This window comes from Corapipo altera, unplaced genomic scaffold (assembly GCF_003945725.1).
Source record: "Corapipo altera isolate COAL_440 unplaced genomic scaffold, ASM394572v1 56, whole genome shotgun sequence".
Classification (NCBI taxonomy): Eukaryota; Metazoa; Chordata; class Aves; order Passeriformes; family Pipridae; genus Corapipo; species Corapipo altera.
In genome coordinates, this window is record NW_020884896.1 from 8,532,301 (window position 1) to 8,547,684 (window position 15,384).

Below are 15,384 nucleotides of genomic sequence, written 5' to 3' on the forward strand. Positions count from 1 at the left end.
AATCACACCCAGCCTCCTTTATTTCCATAGCAGAACAACTACATTACTTCTTTGAGCATTGCATGTGCACATAAATATATAGATATGCACATATAAACCCCACGCATATATTATATGTACAGATGTAAGTACACACATACTGTTCATGTTGATATATAAAGTATATATTATTGATTCCCCTGGTTCACTGATTTTCCAGTGTTATCACTCTTTTTTCTGATAACAGCAATCAGGATCTGTGAAAATGGGTATTTTTGAATACATGGCATTCCACCTTCCCAAACATTAGTCTATATAAGACATATATGTGAATATACATCTGTTTGCACTTTATTAGTTATTCCTCTAATTCTGTAGTTGAAGATCTTAAATTCAGTTTTGCTTATGATCCAATAAGGATTCTTTATAAAAGAAAAAGGTAAGAGTTTCTCCTTCCTCCCTCTTTGTAAGAGGAGTCCCAGCAGGCACATCAAATTTTCTCTCAAGAGTCCTGCAGGGATGGGTTTGACTTGTCTGTTTCCTTATAAAACTTTGTTGGAATCAGCTTGATTATAGATAAATTTCCATCTGGAAGGAAAGACACACAGAAGAAAATGCTGGAACCTGGCTGTCCTCTGCAAACGTCCATTAATTAACTCAGTTATCTTCATGACTAGGATGTTCTGATTTCAGTGTACCACTGCAACATAATAACAAATCAGGTTGCTGCTATTTATTTCCTTATTGCTGGCAACAGAAAGACACCAACACAGTGCAAGGAGAGGAAATTGTCTCTTGGTAAAGATTAAAACTGTGATTTGGGATATTATTTGAAGACATGGTCTAATTAAAAAAAAAATTCAATTAAGGAGCTACAAAAAGATCTACATGTCTAGTCACCAGTCAGACATTATTAAAATAGTTCAAACTATTGTTTGGTATTTTTTCATCCCTAGGAACTTTAAAAAGAACAGTATCCAAAAAATAGTCCCAAAATAAAGAAGTGGTCACAATTTTGAAACACATACAAAGGGATAAAAAAAAATAAATAAAACTTGGGCATTCAGTTTCGCTGAATTGTTAAATAATACATTTCAAAGGTCCTGCACCAAACCAAAAATGTTGGTTTTGTTGTCTCTGATTCTGAAAAATCTTTAGTAGCACTTGATTTTAGGAGATTTTATCTTAGTGTGTCAGAGTGCTCATGAGGAGTTCCTGAGAGAGATTCAATTTCTCCAATGCTCCAGGCAAATATTCGACTGTTTTGGTGTGGGGCGGAGAATCTCAGGCGCATACGTTCTAACATAAAGTCTAATTTTACCTGTGTAAATTTCATGCAGTGCTGGTCTCAGTCTGTCTCTGTTTAAGTATTCTGCGTGTAACCCAGTAAATAGCTAGCATGAAAACTCTCATCTCTCCATCCATAAAGAACATGAAAGGTTATAGCCTCAATATACAGCTACTCTGCTTCTCTACTCTCCTGCCCAATTCCCAGCACTTAAGTCACACACTGTGTTAGGAAAGTGTGGGAAAGAAGATCCTGAAAACTTTGTGGCTGAAGCCAAAGGAGAAGAGAGCTACCTTATTCCATCTCCCTTGCTCTCAGTTGGTCTTCATGACCGATTTGCAGCCTCTGTACTTCCACATTTACATGGTCAGGGAGTGTCAGAACTCATCAATGTGTGTTGCACTTTATGTACTGTGATACTGAGTTATACTGTCCTGTGATCAAAACTTTAGGCAGCAAAGTCTTTTCTTCAAGGTGTGTTGTGACTTTATTTTCAGATTCCACATCTGTCTGAGGAATTCTACAAGCACACCATGGGCTGTCTCAGAAACTGCTCTTTGCACCTTCAGTTCTCCACCAAGCAAGAGTAAAACCACCATACAAATGGCCTGAGAGAAAAGCCTACAAATAATGCATTGATCAGGAAGGAATAAGCCTATAGTGTATATTAGAAACAATCACTTTCCCATCATTTGCTAGAATACACTAATGGAAAACCTTAAAAAAAAACTTCAGACGTTGGATGAAATGATGTATATGTGTTTTTTGCGCTCCATGGAAAACCAGTTTTATTTCTATTCAGTCCTATATTCCATTTTTTTCTTTAAAAACAGAAAAAATAAATATTGTACTAGAGCCTAAACTCAGAGTTGATTAAAAAGATCAAGATAATTGACAATTCAATAGTAAACTGCTAGCCCAAGCTCTGAAGTTGAAATTGGAGTTTAAAATTCCTCCAGGCCTTGCTAATCTTTGGTGCCTAAAGGAACTAAGAAAGTTTTTGTTTGGGGAAAATTTATAATTTCTACATGAAAATCCCCCTTTTTTTAAGATAGATTTCCTAAGGAAATAGGATACTTTGTCAAACTGTCTGTCATTCCTCCCTTAATTACTTTTAAACACAAGTGCTAATTTCCAATACATTTTAAAGAGAGATAAGTCCCAAGAATAGTGACATTTTACAAGTTTTACTGAACTGCCAAGATAAAGGAGTGAGACGTGAAGGACTCTCCATCCAATGAGGGGCAGGGAGCCCTCAGCTGTTGCACACTTTGTCTGGGAAGGAGGGCTGGCAAGTCCTCCAAGCATAGGCAGGGATCCGAGGAAGCCACAAATTTCCTTGAGTAAAGGGAGTAAAGGGAGCTGCTGCTGTTTTGGAGGGAGAGGTGACAAGTGCAAGTGCACACACAACCTGACTGCTCTGGCTCTGCTGCTTATGAAATTCCCAGTTAATTTTTCTGATCCCAAATTTCATCCATTTTTTTGCCTTTGAAGTATTTTCTACTATAGATTCAAGATACTGGAAGTTTTCATTGAGCCAAGGAAGAAAACAGCCATTTATGAAATGCTGTGCCGTGTGGAGAAGGATTGTTAGTGTTTATTTATTATTATTATTATTATTACTACTAATAATAATAATAATTTATTATTTACAAGTTTCCTGTTCATATTCAACTAAGACACAATTATTTAAAACAAAACAAAGCATATTTTTGAGCAAACCTTTTCAAGTCTTTGTTTTTGTTGTTGGCCAAACCCACTTCCATCTCATTACAAGGAAGTCTAGACAGGTAAATTTGTAAAATCCATACGGAGCAAAAGTTAGAGGCAGACAGAGAGGGGATAGGGAAACCAAATAGCCATGCAGTAGATTCTAAAAAAACTCACTCATATAGAAAATGACAGGTATATTAGGGGAAAAAATTGATTAATTTCTTCAGCTGTAAAGGACCTCACAGTCTATTACCATCAGCTTGTGGAAGCCAGTAGCCATCATGGCAGATATCTTTTCTTTACCAGTACTTCAAGAAATTAAACTGTCAGTCTTCATTTCAGCTGGTGGTTTCACCATGACGTGATGCTGTGCTTAAGAGGGTTTGAATTCAAAACAATTCCCTTGGCTTCACTGTCTCCCTGTATCGGATCAGTATCTCCTGATGAAATCCAGGATATTGCATTCGAGACATCAAGGCAAATGAGGGCTGGCAAGCATGAGGTCGTATTGTATTTTTGGCAGTGAAATACTCCTACTGGAAATCCTGGAGGACATCCAGAGCTTAAAGCTCTATTTTATCACTTGGGCTGAGGAACAAGTACTTTAAGCAATTTAAGATAAGACCCCCTCCCCTCAGTCAAGTAAACACAACATCACAACGGACAAATTCCCAGTGCAGCTTTACATAGTTTGGCAGAGTTACACTCATGACGGATCTCTCTTCTCTGCCTTCTGAGAAAGGCAACAGAAAATAACTATTTAGAGTGTCATTACAGTACAAACTTACTTCTCTTAGTCCTCCCATAAATTTTGCTGTACTGATTTAACACTGCTCTTGTGCAAACTGTAGTGATCCTTTGTTTCCCCAGAAAGTATAACCTTGGAAGTGGAAGAGGAGGACAGAAGGAGCCAGTATTTGGATGTGGAACTCATAATTCAGGTGGCAGGGTACCACTAGAGCGAGGGATGACTTTCCTCCTAGTGCTTTATGATTTGGTGTTGACTCATTAAAATGCTCACCAAGCCAAAGGTGGGAAGTGAAAAAGTCTCCTATATTTAATTCTGAGGAAACCAAGCAGTGACCCTCAACACACTTAAAAAAGAAATATTGCCCTCCAGTTGGAAACAGCAAGTCACATTTCAATGTTTCCTAGAAAAACAGCTGAATTTTTAAGCCCCTATTTCAGGACTGGTGGAGATCAGTGGGCTTTGCCAGCCCTTCCTCCTTTCTAACCTCCTGAAGAAACTCATCCACCTCACCTTGAGTTTTGTCATGCCTCTTGTTCCAAGTCACTCAGAGATGCCTTAAAGGCTGGTGTCATACACTGATGCCTCTGAGGATTAAGGGCTATATAGGCAGAAAAATATTTCTTCCCAGAAATGGCCCCATGCTCTGAAGCATAAGGATTGATAACCCCTGTAAATTTTCTCTTTGCCAGTACAACTCCTGATATTATTCATATTCATGTAAGTGCCTAATCCTTTCCTGAATTATTTGCCTTATATCAACTTCAGCTCACAAAATAACTTTATAGGTAGCTACCATTTTCATCCCTAAACTTTCCAGAACGCTCTTGCCAGTGGCCTTTTAGCAAAGTACTGATTTAAGGCTGATGGTTTGCACTTTGAAAACCACAGGCTCAATTTTATGGAAAAAAGAGTCCAGACACGTGTGATGACTTGTATTCCAGTAACAACAAAACTCATTGACCAGACACAAAAATGACCTGATTGCAGAGAAAAACTCCCAAAGTGACAAAGAAATTTTCTTCTAAAGAGATTTTAAAAATGCACTGGAGAAAGTAGTTGGGACTGTTAACTCCTCCTGGACATATCCCTCTCTGTCATGCACACTCCTCATCCATTGGTTGAAGTAGATGCAAATATGTTGTTTTTCTTTTAAGGGCTGCAATAGATTTTTCTGCACTTTTAGAGCAGGGAAAGAAAAAAATTTAACTCTCTGAAATCACACTTACGGAGTATATCCCACATCATGGCATGTCTCGTTACCTATCCCACTGGACAGCACTCATAGGCTAATCACTTCACTTTTTACTTCAACACCCGATAACCTTAAGCCTGCCCTTGCAACTGTTTATACAATTAGAATCTCTCATGTGCTTAGACACAACAAGACATCTGTATTTGGTCATTTTGCCTGTTACAGCGATGTTTACCAGCACTGAATTTATTTCAAGGAAAAATGAAACAAATCTAAAGAGTTAACAGAAAGAAGGTTACCCCAAAATGAGGAAATCTGATAATGTAGCATTTCAGGCATGTGCAGTGGCTGCTGGAGTGAGGGCTCTCAGAGCATGCAGAGTAGGGAATGATTAGGAGTGTCTCCAAATCTGTCCAGGTACTATTGTTGGACAAAATGTTCCATGGGGGTTTTTTTTGAAGATGTGATATATACATTTTTTTCTTAAAAAAAAAAAAAAAAAAATGTGATTTAGGAACACTCAGGTTAGATCAGCAGGGATATTAAACCTGGCCTTAAGTACTTCAAGATGAGGGGAAGGGCTCCTTTTGAAGGCATTTGACATCCTGAAAAAACAGCTTTATTTTGAAAGAATGTACTTAACCCAGAATATCTATTTTCCTTGTGTTTTAGACTGTGATCCATTATTTGGTATGCTGGAGGTTCTTTTGCCTTGTGAGAAAAATAAAATCACCAGTGATATGAGACCTGTACTTTCTTCGATTTTTAAAAAGCACATACCCAGGCTCTGTTTTTCGTAAGCAGGGTGGCAATAAACCAAAGCAAGTAGTGTCCTTGGTCAAAAATCACTACTAGAAATCAGAAAGCCTGTCAGTTTATGGACGTTTATTCCCTCACACAAATTTCTTCTGACTATCCCCTTGCTAGTCCTCTTCTTGGCTTTCCTGTTTTCCCAAGCCCTACAGCCTGCAGACCTGAAATACCTTCTCCACTCCCTCTGCAGAACATACCCTTCATTAATTTATTCTGATTTACCTACAGCCCAGTGCTGAGGATGGTGGTTTCAGGGTTTGAAGCTCCTTCACTACCTCAAGCAGTTTAACTGGCTTTTCTACTGAACTCAACTCCCTGTAACATCCAGGAGTCTGTGACTGATCAGCTCAAACACCACTGGCGTCCTTCAGCTTTGCAACATCGACCAAAACTACATTTAGAAATGCAGGAGAGAAGAGTGAAACAGTTTCCCTGATCAGAAAAAGCCCAGTAAGGACATTCCCATGCTTTCCATTTTTCATCTTTTGTAAAAGTCCGCGAGGGTATTTGCTAGCACTGATTGATTGATCAGCTTTTAGGACTGACATTTTTCCTTGTATCCAATTAAATTTGAACATGCACTGACTTCTTACACCTGCCCTCTTTCTTGATCTTTCTTCCCTTCTCTGTGGGTAGGTCAGAGAGAGTGAGATTAAAATTATACAGAAGAGGGAAATGAATCCAGAGAGAGAACTAAATAGTGTAAAAAATCTGTTTGCAGGAATATGACTGTTCTTCCTGCAGATTTACAGAATCCTAGAAAGTGATAAACTGGCAATGAAAAACAACTTCTGACTCAACTACTCACAGACAGAAAGAACAAACAATTAGAGGATTTACACTAACTCAATTACCAAGTTGGACAGTGCTTTTACACAGCTCTCTATGCTTGTTCTTGAAACCAAAGCAAAAAAAAAATATTTCTATGCTCCAATTAAATGTGAATTCATTTGTATTTTTCCTTATCAAGTGCCATAATGAAAGAGGGGAAATTAAGTGTAACTTTACTGTTCAATGAGTCAAAGCTGACAATCAATAATAAAAATCATTAATCCAAATTAGTAGCACAAGAAAAGAATGACACAACACTGTTTCCAGGACTGGAAGAATTGACACCTCTCACTAAAGGCCACCTGATGAAATCTGAGTCATAGTTAATTTGCAGGGATCATGATTGCAATTAACTGTTGCACAAGATACTTGCTGCTTTTCAGAGCAAATTGTCCACATTTGGAACATGTTTTTAGAAGATGAGAATGCCATCTGAAAGCATCGAATCTTTTCATGTGGCAAGTAGTCAGCTCTTGAAAAAAACCAGTTATTTTTCCATTTCCCTTCTAAAACCCCCAGTGATTTTTAATGTGCTGTCTCTGTCCCCTGTGTCCTTGCTCCCTTCCCAGAGTTTTTACATGGCAGATGGTGATATTCCTGCTTCTCTCTGGCCGTACACCTAGGCTTCTTTGCTTCCAGTGGGCAAAAGCAGTGCTGGAACAGGCCACTGCTTCATAAACTCTCTGACTTCAATGGATTCTCCAAGAGTTCCTGCAGCTGTAAGTTCCTTGGAGCTGCTCCGAGAGGCATTCTACGCAGTTTCTCACTGCAGGATTCTGTGTTTGGTGAACACAGTCAAGTGTGGGCTGCCTCCCAACAAGATGAAAAATCCTCCACGCAGTCCAAAAACTGCGGGGAAGATCCAGCAGTACCTTCTCATTTAGTCCTTTTCTTCTTCTTCACAAGTGGCACAGATAGCCCTCCCTCTTCAACAATATCTTCCCTATCCTCCTGATGAGTTGCTTGTAATGACTCACTCAGCCATGTATTACTCCTTGAAATGTAAACGTAATCGTCTAACAGTGCTCAGCTTGATGAAGCACAAAAAATGCATCAACAAATATTTGTTTGTTTGTTTCTCCACAAGAAAATGTGCAGTGGAAATCTCTTGCAATCTAAGTGCCTTGAGGAGAAGGTTAAAGAACTGTTGTTTTTCAATTTGCCTGCCTGAAGCCTCTGATTCCAGAGTATTTGGATGCTAAAAAGCAAACTCACCCCAAAAACCAAACAAACACAATCATAAAAAACCTCACAATGAAAAAAAACAAACAAAATGAACGAAGAAACACACAAAAACCCAAAAGCAAACCACATAACAAAAAGAAAGAAAAGAAAATCATATGTAAATATTTTACTTTTCAGTCAGAGACCTGAAGGTTTTCCTCAGTGTTTTCTTTAAATTATGGGATTCATTCTCCAAGCCTTTGCAATTTGCTGATTAAAGGCAGAGACTGGAGAGGCGATCTTCAGCTCTCCAAAGTACAGAATATTTAGGCTCCTAACACCTGCTTAGGAGCATTAAAACTTCCTTTTACATGAGACTAGTTGCTCAAGAAGGTGTTGTGTGACAAAATTCATAAGACTCAGCACAGTTTGTACAACATGAGAAACCTTCTCTCTTTGTAACCAGTGAAACCTACTCAGTATCACCACTGGAGTCTGGGAAATTATTTGCTGTATCCTGAGTAAATACCTCTCTTAATTTGTGGATGAATTGATGGATTACATGTGACTGACTGCACTGAGAAGAGCGACTCTGATTTAATGGCAACCTACATTCTGGGCGCAGTTATAAATGGTTCATTAAGCTGGTGCAATGAAAATCATCTTGGGTTTCAAACCCACTCTGTTTACAAACTCTGGAGAGAAGCAGGAACTTAAAGATTATGATTTATTTAATTATAAAATGTTCTTTCACCATAGGATGTATAAAATATATTCTCAAAGTACCCATTGTGTCTACAGTGTAGATATTCAGATGAATGCTATTTTAAGTGTTTTGAGCCAAGGACCATCACAAAGGCCATGATCGTAAAACACTAGATGGGACATTCAATTCCAGACTAGAGTTGGAATTTGGTATTAGGAGGAGTCATTTCAGCTGCTCTGTGCTATCCTTCCTGGACTCGCTGCTGCTCCAGGATGGTGTGGGTCTGGATAGTGCTCTGTGTACATGTGGATATCTTGAATAACCTAACATCTCAAATGTCTCTACATTTAACAGAACTGGGTGGATGCATCAACCAAGAGCTTATATTTCCTTTAGACTTGATGGGGATCTAATCAGTAACACTGTTGTGTGTTACACTGAGTATGGAAAGGTGCTCAGCTCCCTATATTCAGTCAACAGATAGATCTCTTAACTCCACCCCCTGTAGCAACTACATCTCCCTGACTGTAAAGGCATCCAGTGAACACTGAACACAGACATTTAAATGAATGTGTCTTTGTGTGGAACCGAATCCTATTCCAGGAGCATAATACTTTCAGAGAGCTTACAATAGGCATTATGCCTGTCAATAGGCATTATTAATCCAACTGTTCTAACAGATGCTGTAAAAAATAGGGGCAAAACCTCTGCAGACTTCCAGGGTGAAATTCCCCTGGTGCAGACTGTTTGGAACATCTGTGATTTCTGTAATTATTGCCTGTTTTTCCTGCTCAGATGTGCCCATGCCCAGATAAACCAGTTGTTTTCAAAACAATAAGTAGAGGAATAAAAGGCTGAAAAGACACTTACTGTTAATTATTTGCATTTAGGGTGGGGTATAATTAGTTTTACAATTGCTAAGGCATTGACAGCAAGCAATTGCTATCTCCAATCCATCCATGAACAACAGATTACTGTAGCTGTATAATGACATGGGCTTTTCCTTTGTTTTTTGCTTTTTGTGATTGGTTTTTGGTTTATTGGTTTGTTGGTTTTCTTTTCAGTGCTTTGTTGGTTTTCTTTTCAGTGCTTTGTTGTTTCTTCCTCACCCTTTCCAGTCAGCATGCCTAAGTTCAGAACTTCCTTTATTGGAAATAGGAGGTTTACATTGATTATAGCATTTAGAAGAGACCATTTGGGAAGACATCTTAGGAAATTATAGAGATTCTTAAATTAGAATGCAGCCCATTCCCAACAGAAAGAAAAAAAGTCAACACAGCACCAATTCTAGCAAGGTGACATTCTTCCAAATATCATTAGCTGCAAAGGCATGGGTTTAAGTAAGAATCTGAGGGACTTCTTTCTTGCCAGTGTGACATATATTTCTCTTGGAAAAGAAAATACAGGCACTAATTTCCTATTCAAGAGAAAGAGTGTGGTCTTCTGGAAGAAGTGCTAGCAATAGCAGTTTGGTTTCCAGCACTCTCCCAAAGGTAAGGAGGTACTGGCAGAAGTAGAAGTGATGTTAAGATGAACTCACAGTGAATGACTGATAGTCAAAACACAAAGGATGACATTACTAATACTGTCAAAATACAAAGCAAGTCCATAATTCTGCAGAAGGTAAAGGGTCTTTATTTTTATTTATTTAACTTTGAAGAGCTTATAAAAAATGTCAAAAATGCTAAATTTTTCTGATTTTGCTGTCTTTTCTCTGTGAATCACTGCCACAGTCTAAGGGCCCCTTCCCTGCTAATTGCTGGACAGCTAACAGCACAATGTTTCCACCCTCACGCAGACACATACACAATTGTTTCCACCACTATATACAGACATTATGTCATGTCATCTTTATAATACCTACATAATAAAGGAGAAGTGCCCTAGAAATATTGAATTATAAATATGCCATTTTTATAGGTCTGAAAGTTTTATAATTCTAAAACTTTCACCTCTGCTCAAGCAGATACATTTTTTTAATAAGTTTGGAAAAATGAACAACAAAACCATGAGATATATACCTATTTGTTAATGCCTCATGGCTTGCTGTCAAAAGACTGGTGTAGGAACAAGTTAATAGCCTATACATTCTGTTCTGGGAGATTACAGGGTTTTCTTACAAGAGGATTAACACAAAAACACAATTATCCTTTCAATTGCATTTTTACATATAGCCAAGCATAATGTAGAGTTCATCCATGGAATTGCATATTTTCTGTGATGTGTTTAGTGAACCTGGAGACTACAAAGGAACTTGCTGAGATAGAGGGACACGAGTTAAAAGAAAGGAAGCAAATTCGCCAAAGACACACAAATGGAAAGAGCTGGGAATGGCTTGCATAGTTCTCAGTTTTTAATTTACTGTATTAGCAAGTGCAACATGCTGTTTCCCCTCTGTAAGCATCTTTATGACTGCTCCTATGACAGTTTACTAATAAAACAGTCTGTTTTATAGATGTATGTGGTGGTGCCCCCACCTTTTGCCTTGCACTCGTAGGTCAACTAATTATATAAGGGGCATAGGCTCTTATTTCTCCCTAGTATGAGAGCAAGTACTTTGGAGCTTAGTTGGTTTTTTTTCAATTTGCAGGAACATACTCATGCATTCTGCATGGAGAACCCCAAGTTCACAGAACAGTGAAAGATCATTTTTATGTTGTGTAGAAAAATTACCCTTTTTACACCCTGCTGGCGTATTTCTGTGAAGAGAAATGTATCCCCAGTTTCATGTAAGTATAAATGAGAATATTAACTCCCTACCTCATGAGCCAGTCTTGCATTGAGGTGGCAAAGGATGTCAATGCTCTGTAAAATATGATAAAATACTCTTTTTCCAATAAAAAGTATATGGTGGGCTTCTGTCTTGTGGGCACTATGAGCTGTGAGCTACCTCAGCATGAGCAAGAATAAACTCTACCCTAAAATAATAATTAGCATATGACTGCAACTGATGCAAAGTGGGAGATGACAGGCTCAGGAAAGAGAGCTGGTTGCAGCATATTCCTGCTAGGATAGATGACAAGTATATCAACTTAACAGCACTGAGTTGGTGGGAGTGAAAAAAATGCTATTGTGCTCTGGATTACAAATGGAAGATGTCTCTTATTTCCCTGGAGCCTTTCTGGACATGTAGCTACCCCCTAAAGGTGGAGTCACAGTTCCCAATGGCATGGTGGTTATCAAGTGGATTGATAAAGGGTATATAGCCACCCTCTCTCCTGATGAATCACTCCGTGTTTAAAGATACATGACCAGAGACCAAAAATACTTGACATAACCTCCAGGCTGGAACTGAGCAGGTAGAAGATATTGCACAAGGGACATCCCCTTTTCTCTATGATGAAAAGTTTTCTCCCCCAGTTTTTTTCAGTCATTATTCTGGAAAGTGAAGAGAGAGGGTCAAAAATAATGACAAGAAACAGCATCTTCATCCATGTAATCAAATTCACTACACTGAAAAGTCTGTCACAGTTTCTAATGAGTTGGTTGCTGTGCCATTGCAAGGAGTTTTCATGTCTTTTACCACCCTCCAGCTTCATGCTCAGCACTTCTAACATCTCCAGTATTTTATCTGATATTGAGTTTGTCATTTGCACCTACAATTTTCTTCATTTCTTCTATGGTTCCACTCATTGCTCACTGTCTGCCAAGGTGAAAGTGTAAGACAAACAGCCATTTTCTTTTTGCTATATTCTTTACTGTTACTGTTACTCTTCCTTGTGATACCTGCCTCATGTGTAAATAAGTTTATACCTTTTTTGGACAGTTTTTTTATTGCATTTTACCTTTTTGCATCAAATCTCATAACATTTTTGTTTTAATTGCTAACGTCCCACTTTAGGAATCCTGGAAATATGTACTTACGCCTACTATCACAGTTGATCTTTTCAAAGATATTTCAACATAATCAACTCCCAGTTTCACTAGGAGAAAGGATATTTCCTTTGAGAACCTTAGTGTAGGAAAACCCACAATCAATCCATAGCCCTTTCTACAATTATTGTTCCCTTTGTCCAACAAAGAACAAGACACAAATTGTAAAGGTAACTGCTGGAATAAGCCAGATCATCACAGCATAAAGGTTCCTAATTATCCCAGTGCTTAAGTGACCAAAATACCTGCACTGAAAAATCACTCAGAATTTAGTGCTTATCACCCCCACCCACATCAGAATAGTAAGAGAAAATGTCTCACTAATTTTGAATCAAGTGATTAGACATTCACTAGACTTTTGAATCAAGTGACTAGAAATGCTTATAGCATGTCCAGTGCTTTTTGGAGGTGTGTTTTGGTACAGAGGTCATCCCTGTGGAATTATTGGGATACAAAACACTTGGAGTCAGGAATCAGTGAGCCCCATGGCTAAACAAAACACATCTGAAATGGATGAAAACAAATCCTCCCACACTCAACTGTATAAGTTAAGTATGTGTAATCCCAAACACTGAAAAGTGTTGTCTTATTCAAAATAGCCCAAACACAGGATGTCACAATTCCCAAGTAAGGATCTTCAGGTAGATCCTTAGAGATCCTATAGAGGACTGTGACTTCCTACAGAGATCACAAGGGAGGAGGTCCAGCCCAGATTATCAAAGCTGAATTAAATATTGTTTTGGGGTTGTTTTCTTAAAAAACAAACATATTTGTTTTAAAAGACAGTTTTCCACTTTGAACTTCCTTCTGCCAAAAGCAGGGCTCAAATAGTGCATGAAAGAGCAAAAAATCCTAGGTCAACATATCTCTCTGATCTTGTTTCTCTTGCAGTCTATAGCTTAATTTTGCTGCTCACATTCAGATCTCCCTTTGTGAGCACAGATTAATGTCATAAATTGAAAGGCAGCTCACAGCACACCTCTTCTTCTTCAAGACAGAAGCCCACCATATACTATTTATTGGAAGAGAGAAAGTATTATTTTTAATTTGTAGAACTCAACTAGGGAGAAGCAGATATAGCTCAGTTAGCAGAGACCAGTGCCTGCATATTAAAAATACATTAAGATCAATAAATGGATAACTGAAACATCTATTAAAACATTTCCACCTAATATAAAAGACATGCATAGCTGTATAATTGAAATATATTTTCTGGCCATACTACTATGAGATAAAGAATTTCAATGAAAATATAAAGCACAGAATGATATTGCTCATTGTTAATTATCCAGCAAATAGGATTATTATTTTCTTTTTAAGTGATTTTTGTGTGAGCGTGCACTGGCACATGACTTCAGATTTTCATCTAGAGAATGCAAATTTCTATCAATCCACTGCCTGGAAAATAGATGGAAAAAGGGAGAGAAGGTTCCTCTAAATGCCAGTGCTTTCCACTCTTGTTTGAAAGGGATCTGATTTTAGGACTACCACAAACTTTTTTACTTTATTACTTTTTCTGTCCTTAGGCTCTTTGTCCTTATTTTCTCATCTTTAGCTCCGTGATCATTCCCATGCTTTACTCTCTGAGGCATTAAAGTTGTTAGCATTTTCTTACTGTCCAGAAACTGGAGCACAGTATCATTTTAAGCATATCATGAAGCAGATTTGTGCTCAGTGCTGGCATAATCAGGAAAATAGAAGCATAAGGTTTCCTGAGCTAAAAATAGAATTGTAAAAGATTAAGCAGACTTTTGTACTATTTATGGTGCATAGAGACTAAGTGTAAAGGAAAATATTTAGTAAACTAACATTTTAGGTTATTTTAAATATGAATAGAATTGTAATGCATGCTTTGAAAGTGTCTCACATCCTTGGAAATGGGCTTATACAGAGACATATTTCTTATGTATAAGCTTTAGACTCTAGCTCTTCCAAAAAGTCAAGCTTAATACCAAAAAACCCCAGTCTTCTATATTTTTGCAAGCACCATTTATCTTCAGAGGTGGATCTCTATTTCTGAGACGGGCGGGATACCCTGTGAAAAAAGGACAAAGAGAAGGATGCACACCTTTGGGGAACTCTGATGTGATCAATGCCTTAATTTCCTTTTCTTTGCAGACAAGAAGGGTAGCAAAATACAGTATGGCTTACTAGCAGCTGTCAGCTTTTCACTGCATCACTCTAGAAAATATGAGGAATAAGGCTGAGGGAGCCACATTTAGAGCTACACCCAAAACATCAGCAGAGGTGCCAGGACATGAGGGGCAAGGCTCGGGAGGGATGTGCATTACATAAAACTCTTAGCAACAAGAGACCTGAGGTGAGTGATCAAAGGGAATCCTTCCTGGCTCTGCTCTAACTGTCCTGGGTGCCTTGGGGAAGCTCTGCAAAGCTGCTCCCTGGCGTTATTGAGAAATATCAGGAAAGTCCCCTTCCAAACCATAGTGCTGCCACACAGCCAGCGTAAGCTGCCTGGTGGGAGGGGAAATCATAGTTGGTTGATTGACTTTGGTGGCCAAAGTGAAAGGAAAATAGTGAGAAAAAGAAATCAATTTGGCTTTAGGAAGATTTTGATGAGTCAGAGATGTGCTTGCTGCAGAGACACTGGGAGTGAGTCGAGAATACCCTGTCCTTGAAAAGTGATTGGCTAAAGCTCAGACTTTTAAAATATTTTGGCATTGCTGCACTCCACATTGCAACATCCGACTCCCCGAGGAGCTTCAACCCTCACTGAGATTATGTAAACCACATGAATTTTAACTGCACAGGGAAGAAGCTCCTGAGTTACCATGCAGCAAAACCAATCCATGCCTACAAAATAGAACTCCTGGACAGGGAGCCTGAAACCAGCCATGCACCTAAGCTGGTGGTTATAGGCTATGAGGTATCTAAATCCTCACTTTTCTGCAGAAAGGGGATGAGAAGATATTCAAGACCACACCTAAGTGTCACCACTGTTTGATGGTTACTGAGTTACACTGATTCTCAGCTGGAGTCAAATCCACTCCTAATGCTGGACTTTATTGAACAAGGACTTCTCAACCTACCACACTGAAGTGACTACAACATCCTCT